The 21,792-nt window shown below is 42.3% G+C and overlaps 1 long non-coding RNA gene across 3 annotated transcripts in view; it reads right to left on the bottom strand.

The window, feature by feature from the left end:
- Window positions 1-7,865: 7,865 nt before the first annotated feature.
- The window catches only part of LOC310905008, a 41,877-nt gene continuing 27,950 nt past the window's right edge, over window positions 7,866-21,792 (bottom strand). For all 3 annotated transcript variants that reach the window (XR_014588733.1, XR_014588734.1, XR_014588735.1), the window contains one exon: window positions 7,866-11,751. This is a non-coding gene — a long non-coding RNA (uncharacterized lncRNA). The remainder of the gene's footprint in view (window positions 11,752-21,792) is intronic.

Genomic DNA, 21,792 nt, shown 5'->3' with positions numbered 1-21,792 from the left:
GTGTGGGCATCTGCTCCACCATGGTCTTCGTGGGCTGCGGGGCAACTTCTGCTTCACCAGCTGAAGCACGTCCTCCCCCCTCCTTCTTCTCTGAACTTTCTGCTTGCAGGGTTGCTGTTTCTCACACGGCTTTGCCTCACTTACACTGCCATGTGGCCTTTTGCCCTCTAAATACGTTATCGCAGAGGTGGCACCAGGGTGGCTGCTGGACGCAGCCTTGCCCTGCGGCAGGGCCGCTGGAGCCGGCTGGAACCGGCTGTGTCCTTCAAGGCAGCCCGGGCCTCTCCTCACAGAGGCCCCCTGCAGCCCCTGCTGCCAAAACCTTGTCGTGTCAACCCAAAGCACTGCAGTCAAGTTCAGTGTTCTGCTTTTGGAACTCCATGGCTTACATCAGTTTTTAAAACGGCTCCGAATGAGAAAGGGCTGACCCCTGGACATCTCTCAGTGAGAGACGGGTACCCGGGGGTACAGAGTATCACCCTAATGCCACAAGATGTTTCTGAAACCCCAGATTTATTATGATTCACGTGGCAGTTGGACACTGTTATGACAATAAAATTCTACCATAGACTAATGAAGTATTTTCACAAATTACCTAAGTTAGAAAGCATGATTTGCACATCCTAAGTTGATCATTTTGCCAAGAAAACATTTCAAAGTCCAATAACTGCATTTTGCATGGAAAAAAAGGGCCCTTTGTTTTTCCTGAAGCCTGAAAAAAAGCCTGTTTTTCTGCAAATCTATTAAAAATGTGTTTCTCTCAATTTAGTCTACTATCTCCCATTCCATTTCATTTAGGTTTGTTGACACTTCAGATTTCTTTTTTTTGTGTACTGGCTATCTAGCATTCCATTAAAACTATAACTCTAGTTTAAAAGACGCGGCTATTAAAATATAAAGATTTTATCGGATTAAGGATAATGTAGATTCTTAGGCCTGGTAACTCATCTAATCCGGGAAACAGACGTTTCAGATTTGTCTTCAAGCTATTGTTACGTGAACAGGGGGACAAAAAGAGACTTTATAGTTTAAGCATTCCTGCATAATTAGGATTTATTCTCACAGTTGGTAGCTGGAAACCAAAAATCTTGAAAGTACTTATCTTAAGGTACAATAAACCTAGCGACGGGAAGTAATTTACTGGAAAAAAAAAAAAAAAACGGAACTTGCATCCTGGATTCTTCCTCTGAATTGTTTTCCAATATTATAGCACTTAACTCTCCACATGTAATACATGATTTATACAATGCATAACATGTAATTTGTATATGACCATATAATAATATGTCTCTGTCAGCCTGCAGTATATACTCTTAATACCTGATTCTCCTCTCAGTTTGCATTTGTGAAACTGTAAATTTAGCCTGAGTTACAAGTGCGTACTACTCCTTGTGGGAGGTATATACAGTATTTAATATCTGTGTCAATTTATGCTTATCTTTTAGGTATGCGTGTAAGTGAAGAGTAAAATAGAATCAGCAACGCAAAAGATCTGATGTTACTTTAATTATTTGGCATTATAAAATCAAAAATTCATCAACTTTTTCTGAAATGTAAAAACAAAGTATTCAGCAAACTTGAATCGAGAAATGCCCCTGAGTGTTCTCAGCAAGTAGTTTATCTGAAAACATGTACTTTGGTATGAAAAATACTATTTTAATTTGCTTTTGAGTTAGAAAATGATTTCAGCTTAATCTGCTCTGCACCTTAGTTAGGAGCCATGACTTCTGACTGAATCCTGTTCAGAGAAGAAGAGGAGGCATTTCCTGGAGGCACATAAATATCTCTTTGATGTGCATAATTTTCATTAATTTTGTGAGAGACTGAAGAACAATGTATTTGGAAGCAAATGGGTGGAGCTGGGACAGGAATAAAGATGACCCAGTTTCTTTCTAGTGACTAGCTATAGTGACTAGCTATGGTGAGCATATCTTGATGTAATTCCAAAAGAAGGAGAAAAGAGTCACTTTGCAGTTCTGGCAGGTCCTGACAAGACCTTGTAACAGAGACATGGGAGAGCACAAACTGTAAACGAGAAGTTACCTGAGCTAGTTGGTGAATGTGCACTACAGAGATCTGAGCAACCCAGTATGTACAAGGCCTTGTTTCTACCTGATAGCATCAAAGAGTGAGCTGATTTCAATTTGGGAGCAGAAAATGAAGGAAAGTGTTCTGATCTAAAATCATCAGAGAAAGCAGGGGAAGAATGATTCTCACTTCGCAGACAATGAAGTGCAAGGAAGCATGATTTGCTCATGGTCTTACAGGAAATGTGTGGGAGAACAGGAGGGATTATTTGTCCCTCCTGACTCCCAGCCCTGCGTCTGGGCGTAAGAACATTCTTCTTCAGTTATGGTATGTATTCCTGAGTGAAACAACTAAGATTTCTCCAAAGAAATACTTATTTACTCTTCGTTGATTAAAAATCTGCCACCACTCTATGCCGAAAGTTGACGTATATCTTATTAGAAGCTTGACAGCCATAACCAATCCCTGAATATTCCTCCCTGTCACTGAATTATTTAAGCAGTAATGAAAAAGAGAGGCTGGGAGCTAATACTATTACTTTCAGCTACAACTTTGACCAAGAGTGACAGATAATGACATTTTTGCAGATGAATAAACGAAGATTAACAGAGATACAGCTGTGAGGATTAAATAATCTATAGTCTCAATTGGATAGAGAAAACGCTCAAGAAATGTGGTGGGAACATATAATAAGCATCTTGCAGAATGATTGTCAAAGATTAACCATGTTTTTAATTACAAAGCCTGGCAATTCATCCAGGTTTAGCTTAACAATAAGTTTGATGTTTCACTTCAGATACATTACAGAATTATGTGGGTTATCCCATATAAACAAGTTAGGTACCTCTGTCTCCCACAGGAGCAATCAGTAAGTGTAAAGGATGAGGAAGTCCTCACAAAGTTTTCCATAGGGAAAAGAAAGCTATGAAAGGCCATTACAATTACAGACTGTATAGAAAGCCTCTGTGGATAAATTCATTAAGAAAGGCAAACATTAATTCCCCAGGCATACCCACACCCTACTCATGGATTTTCAGGCTGGTTGCATTTGCTGCAGAGTGCAGGATCAAGAGACCTGATGATACCCCTTGAATCATAATTCTTTGTGAAAGGATGCTACCCGTTTGTGTGTGTGTGTGGTTATCACAAACTACAAGATTTTCAGATGTAAAATTGCATTTTGAATTGTACTAATGCTATTGTTCCATAACAAATAACTGTGAAATGGCTAAATACACCTGAGCTTTCTCACCAACAGAGATTATGAAGAAGGTGATTATCAAGAAGCTCAAACCCTATATATGTGTGAAGCAAAAATCAATGCCTGTTGCCCTGGTTTCATGACAAGGTAAGCCATAACACCACCTCCTCTGCTCTTCTCCCTTTGCCCTTCTCCACGGGTCCTTCTCCCCTTTTCACATCGTGTGCTGCTTTGCACCAGCAGAGCCCACTTGGTGAATCAGGGTTGCTCACAAGGGTAGTGTTAACCTTGGTTCGTGCCTCAGCCCAGGTGGTGAGGAACCACACAGGATGCTTCGCGTGAAGAGAGCAGGACAGCTCATGGCAGGAGCAGGAGCCAGAAAGGGTGGGGGTGCAGCAGGGCTGCTCCTTCCAGTGGCAGTCTGGGCCTGAAGTGCTCATGGGACTGCTGTGTCAGTTAATGCAGTCATTTCCTGTTCTAAATTTAGTTCAAAGTGGTAATGCCAGATATTGCTGTGTGGTAACTGCTAGTGAATTCCTCCCTTTTGAAATAATGAGCACCAAATGTGCAGCTAGTGAAACATTTGTTGCTATATATTCAAATTATGTTGAAGGATAGGTCACAGAAGCAGGTATGTTCTTACTAAGCCCATGACACTCCTTTTCATTTCATTTTTGATGATGAAACTGTGTAACGTCTTTCTCAGCATGCGATGGTTATGTCTCAATATTTAGTAATCGGGCTTTTTGTATGGAGATTCACTTTAGAAGGAACACGATGTCACCTTAAAAGAGTTGTACAAACCCCTGCATTCTGTTGATGTATGTGTGGGTGATTGGAAGGTGGCTGAGTTCCTAGTCTCATCTGCGTGCCATAGATACACAACCCAAAGAAACAGTGCCTAACTTGCAAACCCCGTAAAGCACTCCTGGGTGCAGAGAAACCTTGTGATCTGCATGAGAGGAGAAATCAGGCAGAACCTGATGCCAAAATAGAACTAGTTCACTGATTTCTGCACATCCAAAAAACAGAACAACACTATTTTTGATTGTGTGAGATACTGTGCTCTAGTTCACAGGTGGCAGAAAAAAAAGAAGTGGAAAGAGAAAATGCGTATTGTTCCAGACTTCCTGTCTCAAGACATCTGGGCCTTTATTATGATTGCTTAAGTCAGTGGTTCCCAAAATGAGGTTACAAATCAGTGAAGGCTTACCAGAACATTGTACGAAGTTAGAAAAACATATGTATATTTAGGTTAATAGATTTAATAGTCTATATTAGATTATTAAATTAAAATATTTGTGATAAAAGCACATGGAGGTTAATCATAATTTGAGCCTGTCTTCTAGTTTGTGGACACAGACATACGAGAATGCTTACAGGAGCCAGTGGTTTCTCAGGGAGCTATTGAAAATCTTTCAGTTAATTCACAGTAAAATCACTATATCTAAATGGTACGGTATCCACCTCAGGGTTGTTTTTCTTTTTTCCTCTTTAAGTGCCAGAATGACGGAGAGATGACTGAGACCCTTCTGATCCTTCAGCAGATACAGACTTCAGGAGCTCATCATCTGTGGGGACTACCTGAGTCCTGCTAATGCTGGTCTGTACCCAAAGAACTCTGCCCTACTGTATTTGGGCAGATTGTAATTCTGTCTGGATTTCCTTGTTGCTGAACTAAGAAGTGGTTGGTTGGGAATCTTGTGTAAAGCCTGTTTTTATCTATTTGAATCATCGCATGTTCCTGGAAAGGTAACAACCTTAGTAATGTATTTTTTCATGTATGGCCCTAGCCACACAGTATGTACACAAGAAATCAAAAGCAGAAAGGATTAAAGACAAGGAGCCATTGGGAAAACAGGTTAGAGCAGATCAGAGGCAAGGAGGCTACCTGAGATAAGTAGGCTCCAGGGAAAACTTACCCTTCGCTCCCACGTTCACAGTCCACAATGTGCTGAATCTTGTGTGGGGAGAGACACTACTGCGACCTGCAGCTGCTCAAGCAGAAATGCAGTACTGGGAGGCCAGTTCGTCCTCACCAAGAAGAGTTACGCTTCCCAACTGAGGTAGTCAGCATATGGATTGATGCCAGATGCCGAAAGACAGCAAGGGCCTACATCTGTAAGTAGATGAAAAAGGTGCGTCCTGAGGCATAATCATACTCAGGAAGTTAAGACCATGGCCTAGTGTAGCAAGCCTGAACACTTGGTCCAATGGGTACCAGGACTAGGATAGACCTCAGTTATTAAAGTTTAAAAAAAGGTGTATGAAACTTCAGCATGGAGGTGCGCAAATAGCTAGAAGTCCTACACAAAAGATCTACAGACAGTATCAAATGCCCTAGTTTTCTATTAAATAATAATATCTTTATGTTTTGATGACCTTCCTGTCTCCCAAATTAAGAGTTTTTAACAAGTGAATTTTGCAAGCTTTCTTTTCAATAACTGATGACAATTCCAAGGGGTATTGTGAAACTTACTTGGGATCTGAATAAAATACAAAATAGTTTATTTCCAGTGTATTCCAATTATGACATCTTCTTGGCTCAGTGGTATCTAATAGTGCCAAGATAACTTCTAACATTTTTAAAATAATTGGCTGATTTCACAATAGTATCTAAAGTCATCTGATTTTTCTTGGACAACTGCCCGTGATTTTTCTACTGACAGAATAATGACCTAACTGCACGTGTAACATATGTTGCCTGCTTAGAAATTGTATTGAATGCCTTGCTGAAACCCACCATCTCGAATTAGTTACGGACTTGTTGGAAACTGGGGAAATTGTCTTACATACAGGATAGGTTTCCTCCCATCAGCAGAGTTCATTTCTCCAGCAATGATAGATCTTCAGGTATTTCTATGATTATTTGTGCATACTAGTCAAGCAGGAGCACCATCAATCTGATCCAAAGATTAAGCAGAACTGATTTTCAACCTCAGAGCCATAAGAAGGTTAAACAAGTCAAGTTCTTTAGGCATTTTCACTTGGTAAACAAGTAATTCTAGCTTCTAAATGAAACAGGCGAGGTAACTGCTGTGGTAATTTTTGCAGAGGTGAGTGCCATACTCTGCTGCATACTGGTATGACCTGTCAGCTCTGCAGGCCCCTGGTGTTAGGCGTATAAACAAAGATGAAATGCCTCTGAAATGCCAAGTGCCTGCTCTTGTCATTGACCAACTCACATGCAAAAAAGAGGCTGTTTTGACATCTAAATCCAGATATGGATGCCCAAATCTATTCTATCATAGGAAGTTAATTGAAAATTCTAGCCACAGTCTGCAAAGCACTTTCTGTTTGTTTGTAATTTTAGGATTTTCAGGACTTTAGGGCTGAAAGGGTTTAAACTATCCAGCCCAAAGAAGAACATTTTGGTTCCATTAACTTATCAGACACACTTTAAAGGGAGATAAATTATGTGAGCTAGCTGAACATTGTTTAAAGCAGGCAATAAGTAGTGATGAAACCACTAGATATATTTAAGGCTTCTAATTAATTTGGACAACATTAAGAAAATCTAAAATTTTAAGCATAGTCTTCATTTTAAATTGGTTTGCTAATTCAGAGAATTCATCTAATGATTAAAAGGTTTAAAATCTTTTCTAGGCGTGTTAATTGTATTTCACTTTTTATCTAAATGCACTTTAACAAAACTGAACAATAAAAAACCCACCAACCACCGGAAAGGAAATGTTCCATCGAAAACTTGCAGTAGTTCCTCTTCTGTGTGCCATCAGCAGTTCCATCTGACTGCTGGGGTCAGCAGTGAGGGGAGCATTTAGGAACACGGGGTGATTTTGCAGAGTTTTATACGCTGTCTTATCTTCCTCTAGTCTAGAGATCATCATCACTTTCTGTAATTTACATTTTGGTCAACTGAGAGCATTGTATAATTATTTTAGAAACATTACATGTACAGCTTCTTTGTTGATTGCTGCCAAAGTTCCCAAGAACATGCAGGGAGGAAAATCACTTCATGTCTTTTTGTGATCACATCGGTGAAGTGTCAGGGAAAGTGATTATATGATTTGAAATTTCAAAAATCCATTTGATTTAAGAAAGGGCTTAGCATGCTGCAGCTTTCTACTAAATAAAATGGTGACTGCTAAAATACTTTGCACTTTCATCAATGTCTTTCTAGCTGTTTATTTTCTAGCAAGTTACCAGCAATGTCTATTATGTACAGTAAAAAGTTTGTAAAAATAATTTTCCATTTCTAAAACCAAACACATCAGTTTTGAAACATGATTAGGTTACGGAAGTAAAGCATCCCATAACTACTGAAGAAAATATTTTCGGAGACTCTGTGGTGTTTCTGGTTACATCAGGATATGTAAATAAAAGCACTAAGCCAATATCAAAATATTGAAAGAAGAATATTGCCATATGAAGGAAAAACTATTACATGAGATCACAGACACTGTAATTATCAAATCATATTTACAAGCTGAATGTGCCAACTTCAGTTCTTGTTTCTCTGAAGCTATTAAAATTTCTGCGTCACATGCACAGCTGCAGAACTCCAGCCCCTCATTGATTTCGGGAGAGGGAGATTTCAGCCTCTCCACTTAACTGGATGTTTTACTCCAGAACTTCTGAAAATAAACACATAGTCGAAGTTCAGTTTTAATAATCTCAACACATCCACTTCTTTTGGAAAGGTATACCCAGGAGAAACAGTGTAAGAGCCTAGTCTCTGACATTTTTAGTGGTGGTGTGTCAGCTTTTCCATTCTAAGGCCTTACTTTGAGGTGTTTATTAATAAATTGTAATGTTTGGCAGAGAAGCTTTTAACACTGAGGAGATTTTTTTTTTCTTTTTTCCCTAAATAAATAAATATTAAACTAATACAACCATTCATCGTTGCAGGACACAGACAAAGAAATTAAGTCTGTGGTTCCTATCTGCTCCAAGCTGATCGCCTAAAAAAAAAAAAAAAATGTAGTTTTAACACATTTTAAATCTCTCTGGCCTTTTGTGTGCGCTAAGATATTTAAGAGCTGGAGAAAATGGAAGAGCCCCAATGGCAAGACTGAAAGCTAATCGCTTTCGTAATAAGAAGTGATTCCATTCATTTGTAATGAATTAAATTGTAATGATAATATAAAATCATTAATATGTTCAACGCGCATTCGCTCTTCAGAGTGAAGCAGCACCTGGAGGGGGGCCCAGAGCCCGCCTGTGCTGTCTGGGTTGGGAACGTGTTTTCTTGAGGCCTGGGAGCCGCCGCGGCCTCTGGGATGCATTAGGGAGTGGCGTGGCGGCGGCCCCACAGCTGCATCTCGTCCCGTTTTCCTTGGACCGCGCCGCTGCCTTCGCAAGAGCCAGCCGAGGGTGGGGTGTCCCAGGCGCTTCAAACCCTGGCCTGCCCCCGTGCTCTCCCAGCCAGAGCAGGGCTTTTCAACACCTACTTAGTGTCAGCGTGAGCTCTCCCGGGCGGGCCAGCCGAGAGGATGCCGCACGCTCGCCTCTGGCTCCGGGCTCTGCTTCTGCTGCGGGGTGGCTCAGAAGGATGCTCCAGCCACCACCTGCTAGCCGGACCCGCTCACCGGCCAGCCCCTAAAAAATAACATCTGTAGGTGCTGGAGGAGCGGCTCGATGCCGTCAGCCACACGCTACGTGGCTGCTGCTGCCGACAGCGATGTTTTGGTAGGAACTCACAGCTGGGGTGAAGGGGGAAGGAGGGAACGTCCCCGTCAGCCACAGCGTGACCTCCAACCAGCCCCATGAGCGAGGAGGCTCAGCCCAGGGTTTTTCTCATCCAGCCTTTCCTAGCCTCACGCAGAAGGCCTCAGGGAAGGAATGCACTGCAGTTTTGTCTGGATTTACCACAACAATCAGTTTTTGAAAAGCCGCTGAAATGGGTGTGTAAAAAAGCATCAACAGTGGACGTCAGGCTGAAGGATTCTAGAGACTAGACTTTTTTTTTTTTCCAGATATTTTTAATGGTGACAGAGGGAAAGCCACTGACCTATTTTTGCTCTCTACCTGGTCACACAAATGTGGAGCACTGTGGCCCACGCGAGCATTGTACAAGCAGGTTCTTCCGATGTTTCCTCAAGAGTGCAAGTAAATGTGACAATTCAGGAAGAAATAGTGTAGGAAACCCAGTCCTCCAGCCTGAAAATACCCCTAGCCTATGACATGTTTATTCTGTTATGTCATATATTCAACTAGCAATTTGAAAGAAAGTAATTACCTCGTCTCCATGTTTTTAGACCAACACAAGGAAGCGAAAAGACAACGCTCTCTGAAGAAGTCGGGGATACACAAAACTTTATCAGGCTGGCTCCAGGAGAGCCCAGAGACCTTACAGGCTTCTGTATACTTTAGGACCGGCCAATTTATTTTCCAAACATCTCTAGAAAGGGGGGGAATCATTTCACCTTGGGCAGGCTACCCAGTGTAATATATACATATACAGGTTTGTGCTATCGATGGTGTTATCATACAGCCTTAGCTTATATCTGTTCTCTCTCCTGGCCTTTCTTCACCACATTTGCTTACCTTTAATGCTTTCTTATCTGAAGTTGTAGCTCAATTGTTCCCCTGGGGCAGTGCTCATTCACCAGACAATGTTGCTAACTCCCATTAAGTACTATTTAAAGTCAAGGTAGGCGGCCATCAGCTGATACTTGAGCTGACGCTTGAACAAGGGATGTTGCTTAGCCCAGCACATTTCAGGTGGGTCGCCTGCGCTGCTGGTCAGATCAGGCTGCAGCTCTCTCCCTGCCAGGCTTGCTCACACTCCCACTAAGCTAATTCAAGTGAATTGAGATAACTGCTGGACACACAGAATACTTCTGCTGTTGTCAGATCCAGCTATGAGGTTAGTGTGCTTTTGAGGCAGGGTTTGTCGCAAAAAGATCTTCTTCCTACCTGTGAATAATTCACAAGTTCATCGTGATCACTGTAAACGTATTTTGCTATCCCTAAGGTTGTGCCAAAGAGCTTAGGAAATACATTTCATTTCTTTCTTTCTTTTTTTTTTTTTCCAGAGTATTTTTTTTGACTATTCACTGCTAATGGTATGTGATTAGTCACTATGTCTAAAAACTTTTTTCTAGTTGACTGCCCAGATGCCTGAGAGCTTTAAAACAGGAGAAGGAATGATGATTATCAAATCCTGAATAATTGAATAATTGACAAAATTTGTGTTCTCGGAAGAGTTTCTTGTTGCTGCTAGTGTACCTTAGAACATGTACTCTGTAAAACAAGACACCTGCTCATGCACCGGAACATATCTGAAGTTACATACCACCGATAAAGAAGTTTAAGTTACAGCTGAAGTTACTTAAATTAATATTTTTATCATTTTACTTTAGGTTAAAAAATAATAAAAAAATATTGTTTTATAACACACCAATACCAATGCTCCTTGTCTTTCCATCAGAATGTGCACAGCCAGTTTGGGTGTTCCCAATTTCGACTCAATGGCTTGCTCATGTTGATTACATAATGACACATATTTCCAGGGCTATGGTTGGGTGCAGGTGCTAAGATCAAGTTCTTGGTGTTTTGATTCTCAGGAGGATCCTCAGAAAATGGAGCATCTGGGGTTACATTTATAATTATAAATCATGCGATGAGATCATCGTAAGTCTCTTTGTTTTCATAATAACAGCACGTAACATTTTAAAGCACGTAGATTGTATACTTGAAAATTCATTTAACAGGAAACATTCCAACATAAAATGTCCTAAATGTTTTTAAAACACTGCTTTTTTGTATACTTGGAGGTTGTTTTACAGTCATCTCTCCTCTTCTTTTTTTTTTTTTTATAGGCAACTCCTTAATGAATTATTTCCAACACTTTCCAAAGAAAGTATATGAACTGAATTGCAAACAAAGGCAATACCTAAACTATGCACTAATGGAAGAATCTTTGTTTAATAAGTGAAATTAAAGCATGAAAAATCTGTAGCCACTTTACTATTCTCTAAAAAAACTACAATTTTTATTGGCATTACTACCTTTTTTTTCTTATTAAGGAAATGGGAGTTTGTACACAGTACTGTTTGCTCTACATGATACAACTGGAAATAATAAGCTAGTGGCTAAATATTTACTTATTACATTCTTCCCCTATATGCTATTCACCAAGTCATGTGACTTGCAGTTTTACATAGGAAGATGATCAATGATTAACTACAGGTTATCAAATTCCCTGGACAATACCACAGAGATTTCTGCAAAAAGGGTTATATTTATTAGAGACGGGTACACACACAAAGATTATTTCCTCTTTTTTTTAGGTGAATTCCTTCTGGGTCCAACATACTGTTTTCTTCCATGTTTTTTCTTTTCTACAGCATTTAGTACATACAGAAAACTGATAGTTTGTGTGACAGAATATCTAAAACGCTCACAAAATCTTGTTCAAAGTAAAAATACTTTCTCACAAAACCCTAATATTTCCAGTCTAGATAATTGTTTAGGCTTTCAGTATCCCGAAAAATTTCTATTTTCCTTAAGGATGGCAAGTGTTTTCCACAAGACGCTTTGTTCATCCATCAGTTTTTCTGTGGGAAAAAAATAAAATAAAAGAAAGAACCAAAGAAAGCAACCAAACAAAAGCTTTTGTGAACATTTCAGGCCCTGGAGAGGGTAAGAACAGCTGATAAAGGGAAAGGTGTGCCTCTCTGCCTGACTCACCTCCAGCACGCAGGGACTCCTGTGTGTTCAGTCATGGCTACCTCGATCGTGTTCCTGTATGCAAAGATGGTTCTGCCCCGAGCTGCACCAGTCCTGCTGGGAGGCACGGTGGTGGCGAGGGCAAGTGGAAACAGCAATGTGTCTTGGGGAAATGTTGAGGGAACGTTGGTGCAGATGAGTGACGGAGCCGCACAGAACTGAGGAGGGATTTGCTCCTCTGTCACACGCCAGCTGGCTCCTCTGTGCCACTCCATCGGGTGGAAAAACTGAATGTGCTCCGCATCATGGGGCAGGGGAAAGGCCTCCACTGAGGTAGGAAGGGAATATATAGGATTAGCCTCACCTCAAATTTTCCCTCTACTCAGCATTGGTGAGACCAGACCTGGAGTACTGTGTCCAGTTACGTGCCACCAGAAAAAAAGGAGACACGGGCACACTAGAAAGAGTACAATGTAGGGCCACCAAGATGCTCAAGGGACTGGGGCACCTCTGTGAGGAGAGGCAGAGAGAGCTGGGACTGCTCAGCCTGGAGAAGAGAAGGCTCAGAGGGAATCTCATCAATGTCTATGAATACCTGAAGTGATGGTGCACAGAGGACAGAGCCAGGCTCTTTTCAGTGGTGCCCAGTGCCAGGACAAGCAGCAATGGGCACAAACTGGAGCCCAGGAGGCTCCTTCTGAGCACCAGGCAGCACTTCTATACTGTGTGGGTGATGGAGCCCTGGCACAGGCTGCCCAGAGGGATTATGGAGTCCCTGCCCTTAGAGATCTCCAAAAGCCACCTGGACGTGGGCCTGGGCAGCCTGCTCTGGGTATACCCCCTTGAGCAGGGAAGTTGGACCAGGTGACCTGAAGAGCTCCCTGCAATCTCAACCATTATGTGATAAATAATGGCAGCCCACAGAGCATGACGAAGAGCTCAGTGTATCCTTCCTTGTACACATCCTCCTGAGAAGTTCATTTGCCATTAAGTATGTGCAGGACCAACAGTTGCACTGTGCATCTATTAGTTATCCATTCACTGTGTCAGGTACTTCACTGACCAATTTTCCCTAGTAATCTAGGAGCAAATTATCATATTTTTATTTATTTATTTATTTATTTTTGATGTAGTGATCTGTGGGAAAGTCAAAACTTAGATTTACTTCATTTCCTGGTCAGGGTGCATGCTTCACTCACTGATATATGTATAACTCTAAACCGCTATACCACTCCATGTACTTCATGGAATATTTTGTCTGAAGCCCAGTTAACCTCTTATTCACATAATTTCATCCTCATTTAAAAGTCAGGGCAAAAGATACAGTGGCAGGAACACATTTACAGACTTATACAAAGTGAAAATAAAACACATTTCATATACCACTATAGATGCACAAACATTTTAACATACCATGCTAAACTACCTCTAATCTTATTCCTAAAGAGATCGCTCCACATCTGCTGTCATCACAGCAGTCTCTGTGCCACAACTGCAAATGAACTAGAGATGACAAAGATGAGGCTGAAGTAAGTATATTGCTTCCTCAGTGATTTCTACATTATATATTGTCATGTCATTTCCAGGAGAGAAAGAATACTAAAAATACCTGGAATTAAAAATAATAAGTGATAAATATAAAATCAAATTATTTTAGAGGCTGCAGGAAGAAAACAGGAAGTCACAAAATGTCATGTAGAATTCTAGGTATTTACAGAATTAATGGACTTAAAAAAATAAACATAAATAGAAAATATTAACATAGTAGTGGATTAAAGTATTGGAGAATGTAGTATAAGAAATACTCCACACTAGCAGTGGTGTGGAAGCAACGTACTATTTTTAAGTGCATTATATTGATTTTGCATTTCAGCACTCCACAAAGACTCCTACCATCATTAGGTTATAAAACAAGCATGCAAGAAAACAAAGGAACATAATCCTGAGTTGAGAAGTTGCAAACTAAAGGCATAATATTAATACATTAGGCACTCTATGACATCATGTGCGTGAGCAATCCCCCTGAATTTAATAAGAATTTTGGTATTTGAAATCATTTTAGCATATAAAAACATTTTAAACACTCTTTTAGATTCTTTACTATATCTGAACTTTCTTATTCAGCAACATCCTAATATGGGACACATATATAGGCAAACAGTCAAGCAATGCTGTTTTAAGATAGACTCAATGCTGCATTATAAAATTTAAAAAAAAAAAAGAAAGAAAGAAAAGAAAAGAAATTTCCCTCTCCCATACAGAGAGAGATTCATCCTTGAGGTTATTGAAGCAGTGTCAGGCAACGTGGAAGGAATACAGGGACACTGTTCGTGTTTGTAGGGAGAAAATTAGTGTGGCCAAAGCTCAATTACAGTTGAAGCTGGCCAGGTCTGTGGGAGACAATAAAAAGGATTTTTTAGATATGTGAGCAGAAAAAGGAGGACCAAAGAAAACATATGTCCACTACTTGATGGGGAAGGTCACCTCACAGACAAGGACATGGGCAAAGCAGAGATGTTTAATGCCTTCTTTGCGTCCATCTTCAACGCTGATGATGGGCTTCGGGACCCAGGGTGCCCTGAGCTGGAGGACCATGACGGTGGGAATGACAAACTCCCAACCAACCCTGAACATGTGCAGAATTTGCTGCTCCACCTGGATCCATACAAGTCCATGGGTCCAGGTGGGATTCATCCCAGGGTGCGTAAAGAGCTGGCTGACATCTTTGCAGGACCTCTCTCAATTATTTTTTAATGGTCTTGGGAATCTGGAGAGGTCCCAGTAGACTGGAAGCTGGCAAATGTTGTACCAATTTTCAAGAAAGGCAAGAAAGAAGACCCTAGTAATTACAGGTCTGTCAGTCTCACGTCAGTGCCTGGTAAAATTACGGAGAATATTATCCTTGAAGTTATTGAAGCGCACCTGGGGGACAATGCAGTCATTGATCCCAGCCAACATGGGTTCACGAGGGGTAGGTCCTGTTTAACAAATTTCCTTTTATGATAAGATCACCCATCTAGTCGATCAAGGGAAACCAGCTGATGTGATCTTTTTGGACTTCAGCAAAGCTTTTGACACAGTTTCCCATAGGATCCTACTGGACAAAATGTCCAGCATACAGCTAAACAAAAACATCATACTATGGGTGAGCAATTGGCTATCGGGCAGGGCTCAAAGGGTTGTGGTAAATGGGGCCACATCAGGCTGGTGGATGGTCAGTAGTGGGGTCCCTCAAGGCTCCATTTTAGGGCCAGTCCTCTTCAATGTTTTTATAAACGATTTGGATGTAGGACTAGAAGGTGTTTTGAGCAAATTTGCCAACAACATCAAACTTGGAGGAGTTGTGGACTCGGATGAGGGTGGAAAAGCCTTGCAGAGAGATCTGGACAGACTGGAGAGCTGGGCAGTCACCAACCACATGAAGTTTAACAAGAGCAAGTGCCGGGTCCTGCACCTGGGACGGGGCAACCCTGGCTATACATACAGACTGGGCAATGAGACGCTGGAGAGCAGCCCCGCAGAGAGGGATCTGGGGGTTGTGGTTGACAGCAAGCTGAATATGAGCCAGCAGTGCGCCCTGGCAGCCGGAAGGGCCAACCGTATCCTGGGGTGCATCAAGCACGGCATTGCTAGTCGGTCGAGGGAAGTGATTGTCCCGCTCTACTCTGCGCTGGTGCGGCCTCACCTCGAGTACTGTGTGCAGTTCTGGGCACCGCAGTACAAAAAGGATGTGAAACTGTTGGAGAGTGTCCAGGGGAATGCTACGAAGATGGTGAAGGGCCTAGAGGGGAAGACATATGAGGAACAGCTGAGGTCACTTGGCCTGTTCAGCCTGGAAAAGAGGAGGCTGAGGGGAGACATCGCGGTCTACAGCTTCCTCACAAGAGGGAGTGGAAGGAAAGGCGCCAATCTATTCTCTTTAGTCACCAGTGATAGCACCCACAGGAATGGTGTCAAGCTGAGGCAGGGGAAGTTTAGGCTAGACATCAGGAAGAGGTTCTTCACCGAGAGGGTTGTCGTGCACTGGAACAGGCTCCCCAGGGGAGTAGTCACTGCACCAAGCCTGTTGGAGTATAAGAAGCGTTTGGACTGTGCACTTAGTCACATGGTCTAAAATTTTGGGTAGACCTGTGTGGTGCCAGGAGTTGGACTTGATGATCCTTATGGGTCCCTTCCAACTCGGGATATTCTATGATTCTATGATTCTATGAGTCCTTCTAGCACAAAGGAGTTACAGCAAGTTCTGGGAGCTTTAAGTTGCTGGTGTAAACGTATAGCTGTTTTTCCTCTCATTGTCTGTCCCTTATACAATCTGCTTAGAAAAGGGAAATCATGGGACTGGGATAAACAGCACGAGGATGCATTAGAATTATTAATATAGGAACTGATGTTATTTCAACAGCTAGGTCTCTGACACCCAACCAAACCTATCCACGTAGAATGTGATTCAGTGAGCATGGTTCCCATTGTGATCTCTGGCAAAAGGGACCAGAAGAACTGGAGAGACTACTAGAGTCTAGCTCCCACACTTTCAATGACACTGAAATGAGATATTCAGATCTTGAAAATGACTCGCTGTCCCTAGTGTGAGTGGTGAAGCAAGCAAAACAGATAAGAAGAGAACAGAGCGTGATTGTTTAGGGTCCTTGCCATCTCCTAGATGCGGTCCACAAGGGTACGGTACCACCCACAGCACTACCCAGAAACACACAGTCTGTACATGATATGCCTATCTGTAAGGTATCAGTGAAATTCTGCCTATTACAGAAGGCAATGTTAAGGTATCCAAATTGCAGAAAGACATAAACTATTTTACTATTCCAAACCCTGCCAAACAAGCCATCTCCGATTCAGGAGAAGTGAAACTGCACTGTGCAGTTCCACAAAAGCAAATGCTGAGACCTGTGCCTGGAGAGGAGAAATCTCGTGTACTAGTAGATGCTGGAAGCCAGATGGCTGGAAGTGATGTTTGCAGAAAAGGTACTGGGGATCCTGGTAGACCCCGTCCCTGGGGTTGTTCAAGGAAATGTTGGACGTGGTGCTTAGGGACATGGTTCAGTGGGTGACATTGGCAGTAGGGTGATGGTTGGACCAGATGATCTTGGAGGTCTTTTCCAACCTGAATGATTCTGTGATTCTGTGTTACACTCATGAGAGGCTAGAGCCTGAGCTGGAAAACATCACGTGGAACAAGTTAGATAAGGCTGCAATTTGCAAGGTCCTGCAGTTTTGCCTCCTAACCTAACCCATAACAGTGGCCTAAAAGAAAGCTGGAGAGGGACTCCATCAGGGAGTGTAGCAATGGAACAAGGAATAATGGCTTTGAAGGAATGGAGGGGAGATTTCGATTAGATGTGATGTGAGGAAGAAATTGTTCACTCAGAGCACAAAGCGCACATGGGAATTAGGGCTGAAGATGCATCTTGCTTCTGTTCTTTTCCATAAATTAATTTTATTTACCTAAAAACTAGTGTTAACAATAAACCAAGGGCACAGGATGGCAGGTGGAGGGCAGTCCCTGTGGCCGAGGGGCAGCCCTTCTCTCTGGCAAGCCAAATGGCCCAGGGGAGACAGCCCCAGAAAAGGGGCCCTCAGCCACCCCAACCCTCCTCCTTCTTCCACGTGAGGGCATCTTCCAGGCCGCCCCCAACACAGCCGCCTTTGGCCACGCGTGGGCCACTCCATTACAGAGGCTTGCTGAGGTCACAGTGGCCACCACTGCCACGACTTTGCTTCGGGCCCTATAAAACAGGACCCCTGCGGCTGGCCCACCATTCGCTGAGCTTCTAGGCCCTCTGACAGCCAACGTGTGTGGCAGGAAGGAGAGCCGAAGCAGCAAGGCGAGCAGCAGGCCTCCTCAGTGTGAGGACAGCGATGCAGTCCAAGGAAGCACCGAGAAGGAATCCACCCAACAAGAAGGAGACGTGTCAAGGGCAGAGGCATAGCGCCTGCGGCACAAAAGACACCAGTGCCCAAGGGACCTCTGGTGCACAGCCCACAGACACTTACAGGTGGTACCACTGGCACCGCAACGACGCAGGGAACAGGCCGCCCCCTCAGCCATACAGCGACAGGGGGCCTGGGCCTTCCCAATGGCGCAACGGTGGCCTGGGGCGAAGGCAGGAGTGTCAGATGGACAGCCGCGGGGAGGAGAGGCGACTACCCCGGCATGCCTCTGCTCCCTGCCATCAGAGCGCACCAACAGCGTCGTAGGAGTGCCCGGCGAGCTCCCTACTCGTCGCGCAGGCTCCATCCCCAGCATTAGCTTGGAGCCATCAAACACCACGGATATCCCGCATGGTCACCTGCAGGATGTCCCGGCAATAAAGAACTGGGTTGCCAATTCTCTGGGGTTGTGTGAGTGCTTCCTTCCCATCCCCCAGCCCTTGTGCGAGAGGCGGCATCCCTTCTGCACAGAGCCTCGAGGAAGAGCACAAGAGAGGACCCAGCTTCCTTCAGGCTGCTGCGCTGGGGTGACAGGAGGAGTCCCCGAGGGCCACCATGCGCCTTTAACATTTGTGAAAATAGACTGGGGGGTGAAAATAGTAGTGTGTAAGCAATTACGGGTGGCTAATTTCTTATCTTGGGAGTGAGTTTCTATATCTGAGTAATTGGTAATGACAGACATGGAGAAGGCTGAGGTATTGGGCAACTGCTTTGCCTCCGTCTGCACTGGTAGACGGGCTTCCCAAGTCTTTCATTTCCCTGAACCCATAGACGGTGGTTGACGGATAAAAGTCCCACCCACTGTAAGTGAAGAGCAGGTTCGAGACCACCTGATGAATCTAAACAGGTACAAGTCTATGGGACTTTGTGCTAGCAAGAAGCTAGCACAAAATCTGCGCATTCCTTAACTAATGTTTACATCTTTACTTAAGTGGAGCATAAAATTTGTGGATTTTTTTTCTAAGGCAAACCAAATGTAATCTTTTCACTTTTTCATCAATATGTAATGATAGTGCACAGATAAATCTGATTTCTAAGCTATGTGTTCTCACTATCCGATTGTGTGTTTTGGTAGAAAACCACTCAAACTTCCATCTATGTCACTCGGGGTAGTACAGGCACCCAATATTTTTGCAAGAAGGTAAGGATGTTGCTTACTGCAAGATTCAAACACACAAACAAACAAACAAACAAAAAAACAAACAAACAAAAAAAAACCTGTTTTTTACTTAGTACATCCAAAAGGCTTCACCTATTCTAGATAATACTGCAGATAATAATATGAGCCCATGTTGTTTACTTGTTATTTTTTGTTTACAGCTATGTGTGGTAGAATAAGAGTTACGAATTTCAGTTTTACATGTAAGCAGAAGAAAGATAAAAATCTTTTGTTTGAACCTTATCTGACATGGAAAAAAATTCTTTCACAGTCAGATTTTGAATTAAAAGAGGAGGACCCAAATGTTTTGTTTCCTTTAGCAGCAGAGATTTACAGACTAGGTTTTGTGGGATGATGGTAGTGCTGCCCCACCAGCTGCCAGCAGAAGTAGCCAGCCAACAACGGTGGGCACTGGGGCCTGCATGGTCATAAGCCTTACAAACATTGGGCTGTGTTGTTATTGCTAAGACACTGGGTCACAGCTTCTCTGTCTAAATGGTGTCGTAGGTTATTTGGCCGAGGAAAGCATGCACTTGAACCAAGAGTGATGTCTGCTCTGGCCCAGCTGTATGAAAACATGATGGAGATCAGCTTATACTTCACCGTGTCTTCCATCCCTCGCTCATGCATGTTTCCTTCATTCATGAAAACTGAAGGGGCACTGATGCTGAAAGTGAATTATATTTCTGTTACAGTATAGACCATCTCATTGTGATGGATTCTGAGATTGCACAAAATCAATATCTATGGTCTCCTGTGAGGTATCTGCATTTTCTGGTTATGAAATAACTGCCATGGATTTACTAGTACGCTCCAGCTGTAACACCTGATTTTCTTTCACCAGTAGTTCTTCCGTGATATTTCTAGTTTAATTATCACGACTAATAAAAGTATCTACTCTATGTGACGTTTTAATGGTTACATCGGATGATTCTTAAAGTAGGTTACAGACAATTTAGGAACAATCGTTTGTGTGTGTAGGAGGCTATGGCATGTAGATCTACACCTGCTGGTAAAATAAGATGCTAGCTGGCTGCAGTATCCATCGTAGTGGTCTGATTTTATAGCGCAATTTTAGGTCATCCTTTCATCAGTGTCAATGAACACTGCTGGTATTTTCATTAGGGGCACAGATAAATAGTACACTTTACCATTGATGGTACACTTTACCTTTAATGCAAATAATATTCATTTGAAAAACGTACTATTTTAATTAAAAAACAACATGATTATGCTGTTCTATTAGGTTGTAATTACGAAACTTTTCGTTTCAATTCACATTAAATCTATACCTCTTTTATTTTGACTAAAAGCATCAGGGTCACAACCTCACAGTGACTAGCTCAATGTCTGAGCTGTTTTCTTGCAACACCTAACTTAGTACAACTTGTACAACTTACTGAAGCTGATGACAGCTTCATCAGTTTATGTAGCCAGTGACGAATAGGATTGGCACTTTGCTGGAGTTTGTTTAATCTATACTTTTCACAGGCTTTCTAGCTTCCTCAAGCATAAAAGTGGATTTTCCTTAGTTCTTCCACAGCTGTGCAAAGAATTAAGCCCCACAGATATCGCTGACGTAGTTTATGCCCCCCTCTCCCATGGTGAAAAAGAGGCTCAGTCTATCAGAAAGGTGGCTTTCACTTCGGTGTTCCTTTTGTAACTGCCCGGAGAAGAGACACAAGGCTGCAGGACAAGCAGGCACTGTGCTGATCCGGGCAAGAAGTGCACATCTGAATGACTCTCTGGGTAAAGCTTACAGTTGGAAAGATCAGGCCATCCTCTGATGATGAGCAATTGTCCCTGGCATGTGAATCTGTTGTACAAGCCAACAGTGAAGTCTTGTAGGCTTACATGTCTGCTGAAAAACTAAAAGTTATTTGGGGATGGAGCAGAGGAGGACTGGTTCTAGAGTTAAGTTCAAGAGTTAAGGAGTCCTCATGTCTTCATTTTTTCCCTGTTTCTGCAGTTCCACCCCTAAATACAGTGAAAGGGATATACAATCTCTTGGGTGGACTTCCCTTCTCCTGTGGTTTGTGTTTCTGGAGAATTCTCCAGTGTTCAGCAAAGTTATGTGTATTTGCAGCTCCCAGGTGCACATCCTTGCAGTGAGGATATATTGGTGCATTGATACCTCTTCTTGGGAACTGGAATATAAAGATGTCTGCTGTTTGCTGTCTTTTCTACATAGTCCTAAACACAGAAACATAGTGTGTGTAATGATTTGTGAAAGGGTCAGATTGTTTTTGTTCTTATGTTATTAAGTTTGTAAAAACTGGATTAAGAAAGCAACACCAACCAGAACAGAACAGTAACATTTACAAGGCAACTGGGAACACCTAATAAATACTAATAAGCTGGTGGACACATACACAGTGTCAGAAATACACAGTGTACCATTTGGTCAGTAGCAACTGCTATTTAGTTTTAGAGATAGCACCTTTAAATCAATAGCTCCTTTTTAATATTTAATGTCCTCAAACCATTAGCTTGTTCTTGTGTCCCTTTTTTCATTGCTAATCAAAGCTATTGGCAATGACCTTGACATTTTTTCTAGGTTTTTAGTGGCTCAGATTTCACTTAAATTAGCTATCACAGGAAGAGCTTTTGTTGATTTAAAATTTACCTACATTTTAAGAACTTTCACTGCACTTTGTTATTTCACCAAAAGCAATTCTGTGGTTCCCTATATGAAATATAAGGTCTAAATTAAAATGGTCTAGACTTTCTATTTTTGCTCTATGTAGTAGCCAGCTACAATCAAAGTGACTTCTTTTATACCTAATTATGTTATGCCTGCAGGATAACAAAAAAAAGAATTTCA

Source organism: Anser anser (genome assembly GCF_964211835.1).
Source record: "Anser anser genome assembly, chromosome: 1".
Lineage (NCBI taxonomy): Eukaryota > Metazoa > Chordata > Aves > Anseriformes > Anatidae > Anser > Anser anser.
Note: the sequence above shows the minus strand (reverse complement) of the source record. Positions and strands in the feature narration are given on the sequence as shown.